Raw genomic sequence first — 10,107 nt, forward strand, 5'->3', positions numbered from 1 at the left:
TGTCCAATGAAAAGTCTGTTATATGAATTGTCTGCCATGTAAATATTCTGTCCAATAAAATTTCTGTTATATAAATTTCTGTCAAATGGCATTTTTGTTATATGAAGTTTAGGGGATTTTCATGCGTCTCAGGGAGATGTGTACACTTTCTTATACTATAGTGCCTCCTAGGTTTACTTTACTGTCAAAACTATGTACTCAATATAAAGTGAACTCACATACTAAAATGGTGTCAGTTAAATGACATTTCGGAAAAACGACAATTATGTTAAATGACGTGTCGGTTAAATGACATATCAGTTAACTAACGTTCCGGTTAAATTACAATTCTGTTACTTGACATTTTTGTTAATTTACGTGTCTTTTAAATGCTCCTTCAATTCAGGTAATTGGCGAGTCGCTTATTTCACGTGACGGTAAATGGCGTTACGGTTAAATTACAAATCTGTAACTGGATATGTCGGTTAATTGTTAAGTTGGTTAAATGATGTTTCGTTTAAATGACATGTCGGTAATTTGTCATATTTGGGTTAAATGACATTTCGGTTTAATTACAATTCTGTTACTGTACATGTCAGTTAAATGACGAGTCGATTAATTGTTATGTCGGTTAAATGACTATTCTTTAATTTGTCATGTCATTTAAATGACAATTCAGTTAAATGACGTTTCGGTAAAATGCTATTTCGGTTAAGTGACATGTCGGGTAATTGTCATGTCGGTTAAATGACATTTGTGTTAAATGGCGTGTCGGTTGATTGTCATTTCTGTTAATTGATGTGTTTGTTTAATGAAAATTCTGTTACTTGAATTGGCGGTTAATTGCCGTGTCGGTTAAAGGACAATTATATTCTCTGGAAATTCAGTTACTTGACATTTCGGTAATATGTTAGTTCGGTCGATCAAAAATTGTGTCAAATGAAAATTCTGTTAAGTGATTTTTGGTTCAATGACAATTCGGTTAAGTGACTATCTGGTCAAATGACGATTCTGTTACTTGACAATTCGGTTAATTGGCCTTTCGGATAAATCACTGTTCGGTTAATTGACATGTGGTACATATTCATGCGTCCCGAGTACATAATTGTAATTAATATATCTTCTTAATATTAGTTTAATGTTATAGCATTTATTAGAAAACAAACGACTGAGAAATAGAAATTTTATTCAAATAAAACACACTTGATTTAAATCAATAAATGACTAATTAATGAAGAAAAAATTTTTTTTGCAGAAAAATGTGGTATCCATCATTATTTGCTCTTGTATATTTATGTCTTTATAGTTATAAAGTAAAAAACATGAAAAAATAAAAAATATCCAAAAATTTTTAAGTTTTAAGGTAAATCTCACAATAGGGGGGAAGGGGTTAGCAAAAATCTCACTACAGGGGTGGGAGGGGTCAAATTTAAAGAAATGTGGTCTCGTAATTAATGGACGTCCCCTAAGTTGCTCTTTCAGATGCAAAAGTAAAAAATTGTATTTTTAATTGTATTTTTAATTACATTTTTTGTAATATAAAGCTTTAAACATGACCATAATCACGTTTCACCACGAACTACAGAAACAGACCTAATCGATAGGCAAGAATCCAGCAAATTGATTAACGTACATAAAACAATAATTAAAATTTTCTTTGAATCTGTGATAAATTTTGCTTTAGAGTACGTAAAGTAATTTAAAAATATTAATTTTTGTGGATTTGACAGCTGTTTGAAGAAAAAAAATCAAAATTTCGGGGAGAAATTTTTTTCAGAAAATCATTTCTCAAAAATAAACCAAGAAAAACAAAAAAATCCGCTACGTACTTCAAAGTTGAAAAAAACTTTTAATTATTGTTTTAGATGTACAGCGGTCAGGGAAGTCATGGAAAAGTCAGGGAAATTTTTTAGTTAGGAAAAAGTCAGGGAATTTAATTAAAAGTCCGGAAAATTTTTAAAAATTTGTCAATAATGAACAATTTTATGAATTTTCAAAATTTTTCGGTGCAAGAATAACTATATAATGCTAATAAATAAAACGTTTTTTCTCAACATCTTGGTCCAAAGTACGAACGTTCGGCATCGATTTCGAATCAGAAAATGTAACATCGCTGCATTAACGGATGCACACTAGCGCCCTCTGTTAGAGCGAGTGTGAATGTTTGAATGCAATGCAGAAAGCATCGACGCATATTAAAGTTTCTAGCTTGCGCGCGAGATTACTGCATTGTTACACTTAACCTAAAAGTTTGTTGTGCTGGAGTGCGTACTATTGTTATTTTGTTACTAAAGATGAATGAGATGATTTCATCTGACAAGGCGTCAGATGAAGAACAAGTTTTTCGAAATTTTGACGTCGAAGCACAATTAATTGTTCGAAATGAAACACTGCCAAAGAAGTCTGCGGACATATACATTTTGGCATATGATGCTTACAAAGCATGGGAAGATGAGCACAGAAATTCACTTTCAAGATCAAGTGAATCTAATTTAATTGTGTATTTTAAGGTATCACATCGGCACTAATCGGAGTCAAAAGTTTGTAGCTCGCATTACTACTTCCCGCAGTATACTTTCGCCCTCAACTCCCTATACTCTCAGCCAATACTGTACCTACTTCTACAAATACACTCGTACACGTATACCCCACACTAGTAGCGATTGGAAGGAGTAGGAGGTTTGACAACGTCGCTATAAGTCTCGCTTTGACTACTGTGGACTACTGTCTCTCTCTAACTAATGTTACCATCCTGCGATGTTGCCACATCAAAGTGGCGGGTGTGCTATATATTGCAAATGACGTCATGAAATAGAATTTTTAATTTATAATTACAAATAAACGGCACCGTAAATTATAAATTTTTTTGTATATTTTAGTTCCAAATTTATTCGTGAATTCAACATTAGTTTTTGAAAAAAATTTATAGAAAACTTCTGATGATATTTATGAAAATGTACTTCTCCCTCATACATTAGTCCCGTCTCCCATGCAAAATAAGCAACTTTGATTGCTAATATCTCTGGTTTCGTACGGCGAAAATTCTTCATATTTTGCAAATTTGTCAAGAATGATAATAAGAACATATGGTAAAATTTTCAAGAAAATCTATAGAAAACGGTTTTACCGATGTGATACCTTAAAGACTTGAGTTCAAAGTTGAAACCTTCCACATTGTGGAGTATGTGGTCAATGTTAAAAAAACATTAAACACGAGAGATAACATTGACATTGGTACCTTTGAAAATTTGAAGAGCTACATGAAGAAAAATTCTAAAAGGTATAAGCCAGAAAAATCTTTGATATTTAAATGTCAGGAAATAATGGATTTCATAAAAATGCAGCATACTTTGTTTATTTAGCATCAAACGTTTTTATTATAATAACAATTAAATTTAATACTTAATATCAATTTAATAATTAAATAATATAATAATAATTTCAGATTATGCTTATTTTCGGTATTTATGGAGCTCTAAGATGCGATGAAATCACAAAGCTGAAGATGCAAGATATTGAAAATCTTAATAATAAATACCTTGTATCTATCAACGAATCAAAAAATGATAAACCTCGCCAATTTATAATAGGAGAGCCATTTTATAACAAAGTAAAGCAGTACATTTCATTAAGACCAAACGAATTATCTAGTGACAGATGTTTTATCCAATACCAGAAAGGTACATGCCAAAATCAAGTAATTGGGCGAAATAAAATTGGAGAAACAGCTCAAAATATAGCTTTATATTTGAATTTACCGAATCCCAAAAATTATACTGGGCATTGTTTTCGAAGGACTGGAGCAACACTTTTATCAGATTCAGGTGCTAATGTCACCATGCTGAAACAAGTAGTTGGTTGGAAATCGGATATTATAGCACAAGGTCACTTACTTATTTAATTAGAGTATTAATAATATGTATTATCTTCTATTATATTAAGTTAACAAATTTCGAAAAACGACACCGACCCCGTGACCTCGACACCGTCCTTGAAAAATCTATTTTCAATTATTTTCAAATAAATCAAAATACTTTGCATATATGCTTTTAGAAAATCTTACAAACTATTTTTATGTAACATCTTTTTTCAATTTTAACCCGAAAAAGGGTTATTTTTCAATTTTAACCCGAAAAAGGGTTATTTTGCAATTTTATCCCGAAAAAGGGCTATTTTGCAATTTTTTAAGAATTTTTTGATTTTTTCAATTTTTTATTATTATTTTTTATTATTTATTGTTGTTTTTTCAATTTTTAGTTAGTAACCTATAATATTGTGTCTAATTTTAAGTGTCATTAAAATCAAATGTTTTTAACTTAATAATTTTAACATTTCTTAATTTAAAACGAAACATCTTCTATTATATTAAGTTAACAAATTTCGAAAAACGACACCGACAAAATACTTTGCATATATGCTTTTGGAGAATCTTACAAACTATTTTTATGTAACATCTTTTTTCAATTTTAAGATAAATTTTATACAATATTAATAAGATATTAATTTAAAACATAAATTATATATATAATATACATAAACTACAATAAGTAAACAACAATAAGTACAATTTTATCCGAGCGAGTGTTAGCGAGCGAGGAATACATCGCTAGTTTACAATTAATTCAAATTTAAATATATCTAGATTTTATTTTCTATATTAGGTAACAAAATAATACTTATATTGTAATTAAATATCTTATTTTTCAATAATACAATAATAAAAAATTACATATTTATAGGTTAACCCTGGCGGATTCGATTTACCTAAAATCGACCCAGCTGGGTCGAATCTAAGTCGAATCTAAGTCGAATTTAGGTAATTATCAAAAAAAAGCTTTAAATTGATGAAAATTTATAAAAATTAGTATTGTGAGGTTAAATGAACATTCATAGAGTTAATTTTTGTAAGAATTTTAATTATTAACGTGATAAATAATAAATAATTACTTGATATGTGCAAGTGGTAACTGTAGATTTTAACTCGTTGTCAGTTTTCATAATATTTTCAGAAATTAGTGTAAAATGTGTGAAAAAATAATTTATATTTAATAGAAATTGCAAATTTTATTAAATTATTTTATTATTTAACAATCACATTTCATAATAATTGCAATTTAATTAAAAAATAACAGTTTTCTTAAAAGTGACAAGAACTCTATTATACCGACCACACACGGTAAAAGTGCGCGAATATGAATGCACATGATCTTCTGGCGGGAAAATTCAAATTGTTAATTACAACTATTTCATTATTATCTTAATTTCATTAATTAAATATATTTGATTAACCATAAAAGATAATCATTTTATAAAAATTTTCTCAGAAATGCCGAATTAATCATTTATTTATACCAATTTACTTATATTAATACTAATAATCACTATTTCTTTACTTTTAACTATCGCCCTATATTAGTTGCAGACGCCGTTAGATGGCAGCAGCATGCAGGGAGCACAAATTTCCAGCTATCCTATTACTTAAAATTAGTGATTATTAGCATTAGTATAAATAAATGATTAATTTTTTTATAACTTGTATTAAAAAACAATTTCATTAAAGAATTGTGAATATGAAATAAAAAATCTGCAACTTTTTTTTTAAAAAAAAAAAGAATTTTGTTAAAAAAATGTAATTGTTAAATAAGTTTTAATGTAAATTTTTCTTATTTTTATGTCTAAAAAATTATGATGGCAAAATACAAATTTAACTAAATTTTTTGATCTTTTATTTAAGAATTTTTTAAAAAGTTATAAGTAAAAATTTAAGAAAAATATATCAGCTTAATTTTTATTATTTTAACAAAATTCTAAAGTTTTTTTTATAAATAAAGAAAAAAATTGCATATTTTCTATTTAATGAATGTTTAAAATTTGTAACTCTTTTCAAATCTTGGCGCGCGTTCCGCTGTTCCGTGTGTGGTCGGTATAATAGAGTTCTTGTCACTTTTAAGAAAACTGTTATTTTTTAATTAAATTGCAATTATTATGAAATGTGATTGTTAAATAATAAAATAATTTAATAAAATTTGCAATTTCTATTAAATATAAATTATTTTTTCACACATTTTACACTAATTTCTGAAAATATTATGAAAACTGACAACGAGTTAAAATCTACAGTTACCACTTGCACATATCAAGTAATTATTTATTATTTATCACGTTAATAATTAAAATTCTTACAAAAATTAACTCTATGAATGTTCATTTAACCTCACAATACTAATTTTTATAAATTTTCATCAATTTAAAGCTTTTTTTTGATAATTACCTAAATTCGACTTAGATTCGACTTAGATTCGACCCAGCTGGGTCGATTTTAGGTAAATCGAATCCGCCAGGGAAGTCGAAAAGTCTATGAAAAATAGGGAAAAAATTTTCAAAAGCATAACACATGCAGCTGGATCCGATAAGAATTCTAAACCATCTACTAGTAAGGTAATATGTTCAGCTAAAAAAATCAATGAAAACAAAGATCAGTCACTTGCAACAGCAGCAGATTATGATCAGTTTTTTGACAATTTCAAATTAACCGAGCAGTAGCTTAGTGTAATTGATGAACTAGATCAATTAAAGGAACCCGAATCATCAACACATCAATTTACAACTGCAAAAAATGAAAAAATACTTTTGCCATGTATTAAATCAAAAGAATCCGAACATTTCACGTTAAAAACACCGATCAAACTTGCGTTCAAGGAATCACAAAATGAGCCACAACTAAAAAAAAGGAAAACCGCAGAAGAGGAAATTAATAACAACAGACAAACTTCAGGATCTTTAAATCCTGTAGAAAATGTAAATGATGTAACAATTCCTGTATTCAATACATAAATTGTGTATATTTAATGAAAATATTATAAACAAGTTTTATTCGCGACCAGATTCTGAAGAAAAGAAAAATTTTAGAAAAGAAAATTAATACTAATCAAGAAATTCAATTCTAATTCTTTTCTAATTCTCAATTCAGATTCAAACAAAAACTCCAATATTAAATACATGATTTATGTATTTCATTAAAATATTATAAATATTTTTTATTTGCCAGAAGATTTTAAAAATAAAAAATAAAATAAGTCTGTAAATGTGAGAAATAAATTGAGAAATTATTTTTGTTATTCGTAGAAAAAATATTAAAAAATGTTTTAAAAACTGACTATTTATTTATTTTTTTAATGACAATCTCTAATTTTTCGACTTCTTTAAATAAATGTCAATATTTCCGACTTATTTTAAAATAAGTTTTTAAAAACCCAGGTAAAAAAATTAACGTTAGTTTAACGTTAGTGACTAACGTTAGATTAACGTTAGTGACTAACGTTAGATTAACGTTAGCGACTAACGTTAGTATAACGTTAGTTTAACGTTAGTTTTTCTAAAAACTTGCGAAAGTTTCGAAAAGCAATATTAAAGGTATTTTGAACCCTGTAAAGAGTGTTTAAACATCAACAACAGATTGTAACATGATTCCAGGTTAATATTTCTCTACAAATGTCAAATTGACATCATCAAAAATTAAAAATTTATATTTTTATAATGGAAAATTTTATTCCTAACTCAGTTTTAGTCAATTTTTTTAGTTGTAATCTTATTTTTTCTTTGATGACATTTAAGTTGTATAATTAATAACAAGCTATTTTCAGGTTGATTTCTTAAGAGAATATAATTTTTTCAAGTTATTTAAATACAATAGATAAATTTGTAAATAACAAGGAAGTAATTAAATTGGTATTAACTATATATAAAATAGTCAATAACAAATTTTAAATTAACGGAAGCAAAATTAATAAAAAATAAATAAATAACGCATCATTTCTAAATTAATATACAATTATTGATCAATAGTTGTATTTTTATTTTGAAATTCGAAGAGCTTGGATCGCAGACTGTCCTTTATTAGCTTTTCCTCCATAGGTTTCCACTGATTGTGAGCCTTTTTTTGCTGTGAGTTGAACGTATTCTGAAATTTTAAATAATAAATTTTAAGTTCATACTCTTAAAACTGAATCAATGAATTTCTACTGGTTTTTGAGTGATTCACTTCTCACATATTCAATTAGTGAAGTTTAATTAAATATTATTTAAAAACGATTTTAAGTAATTTTTCACTGATAGACCTACTAAAAATACAATTTCAATACCTAATATTGAACTTTTTAGTTATTTTTAACCAGTCAATAATAACAAAATTTTTAATTAATTACAAAAGGTAAAAACTGAATTCGCCTAAACTGAACTTTGTTTATAAAATTTTCGAGAACAAAAATTAACATTTCAAAAAATATTAAAATGAAAATTCTAATTTATAATTTTGTAGTATAAAATTTAACAATTCGAATATCATTAAAATTTATAGTATATAAATCTATAAAATATTATTAAATTGAATTTTTTTTGAACTTTGGATAATCAGAATCAGCTGAACTACAGCCCTACAAAAAATCTCCAGAGTTAACTGTCAATTTGAACACTCTCTAAAACAAAATCATTTAAAACCCACGGATTTTCAGCGGTTCTCACGATTTCAATCAGTGAAATTTCATTGGAAATCAGTGAAAAATGACTAAAGTCTCACTGATTGAAATCATGAGAAGAGACACTGAAAATTTAAAAGATTTTCACTTATATTTACTGAAATTTCACTCATTCAGTTTTAGAGAGCAGTCAATAAAAGTTAAAATTCAACAGCTGATGATTTCTCAAAAGAATTTACTCAAAATAGTCTGAACTCCTTCGATTGGCAGACATTTCTTCCCTGGTTTTCCCTTTTCAACACCATCAATTGGAAGACGTTTCTTTTTTCCCTTTCCAAGTAGAGTTCGCGTTTTTAAAGCGTCCTCCTTGAAAACTAAACAGAGCAACGCACGTGCTAAAGGCCTTTGTGATGTGCAACCGTTTTTGGCTTCTTTCAAATCCTTTTTCTTAATGTAAATTCCGCTTTTTGAAATTAATTCAATGTCCTGAAAGTTATTCATAATTTATTATTTCATTTGTTTTACTATCCCCAATATAAATAAAAAGAATTATATATGATAACTATTTTTTACATTTACTATATGTTAATTAAGGGGTTATGCCACTCTAGGATTTTCAAAAAATCGCTTTTTTTTTTTGCTTTAAATAGTTCCTTAGGGTCTCAGAAATAACATATTGCAGGATTATGGCTCGGAAAAATCTCTAAATAATTTATTTTCGAAGTTCCTTGCAAGGCTGCACGGTACGCGGCGAGCTCATTTTGTCAGTTCTACGGGGGGTGATCTTTGAAGGATCTACAGCAGGTATACGGCAGATGTTTTCAAAGGCGCTAGTTACTTGCTAGACTATAGTGGTCAATTATATGGTGCAGGCATTGCAGATTAAAGGTATTGTGAAATTATTTAAGTTTTTTACAACTTAAAACTTTAAACGCGTTTATCTCCAAACTACATTTTTCGAGTTGGCCGAACCAACAACTCGTACAATTTCCAACCGATTAGGTTCAAATTTGACACACATCTTTAAAAATACATTTTTTAAGGTATCACGTAGGATTTTTTTTTTATTCTATATAGTTCATTTGTTATTAACTATTAACTGATGGTTTTTTAGTCGAAATTAGAAAGTTTAACTTTAGAAGTGCGCCATTTGATCATGAATCAATATATCGAAAAAATCCTACGTGTTACTTTAGCTATTGTAATATATAATAAAAAAAAATTTAGATACTCAAGATATTTCAAAATTTACAGGAGCAGTTAGTTCGGCCACGTACCCCTTGAACCATAGAGGAGTCGAAGGACGACCGCTACAGCGCCACCATTCTTCAAGAAATATTTATAAGAAATTATTTTTTTACACCTAAAAAGATGTATAATAAACTTCTTATATTATATTTTTAATTGACTTTATGGTTTTTCTAAAAAAAATTCACATAAAACACCTATTTTTTCGGTCTCTAGAGTGGCATAACCCCTTAATAAAAATAAATTCGAAATTGAAACTTAAAAAACTCTGTGAACTGTGAATTAAATTATTTTCAATATTAAATTACTGTGACTGTACCTCGCTTTCTACTGCATTATTTTTGGGAACAGTATACACATCCTCTTCCTCATTTTTCCCGCTCGATGATGGTAAATAATTTTCATC

At 27.8% G+C, this 10,107-nt stretch overlaps 1 long non-coding RNA gene across 1 annotated transcript; it reads left to right on the forward strand.

The window, feature by feature from the left end:
* The first annotated feature begins 9,070 nt into the window (after positions 1-9,070).
* LOC127291621 (uncharacterized) lies at positions 9,071-9,857 on the forward strand. Its single transcript, XR_007844622.1, has 2 exons — positions 9,071-9,341; positions 9,708-9,857. It is a non-coding gene; the product is annotated as an uncharacterized LOC127291621 (long non-coding RNA).
* Positions 9,858-10,107: the final 250 nt, after the last annotated feature.

The sequence above is a fragment of the Leptopilina boulardi genome, unplaced genomic scaffold (genome assembly GCF_019393585.1).
Source record: "Leptopilina boulardi isolate dan_hultmark-lab unplaced genomic scaffold, ZJU_Lbou_2.1 LbouV2_148, whole genome shotgun sequence".
Lineage (NCBI taxonomy): Eukaryota > Metazoa > Arthropoda > Insecta > Hymenoptera > Figitidae > Leptopilina > Leptopilina boulardi.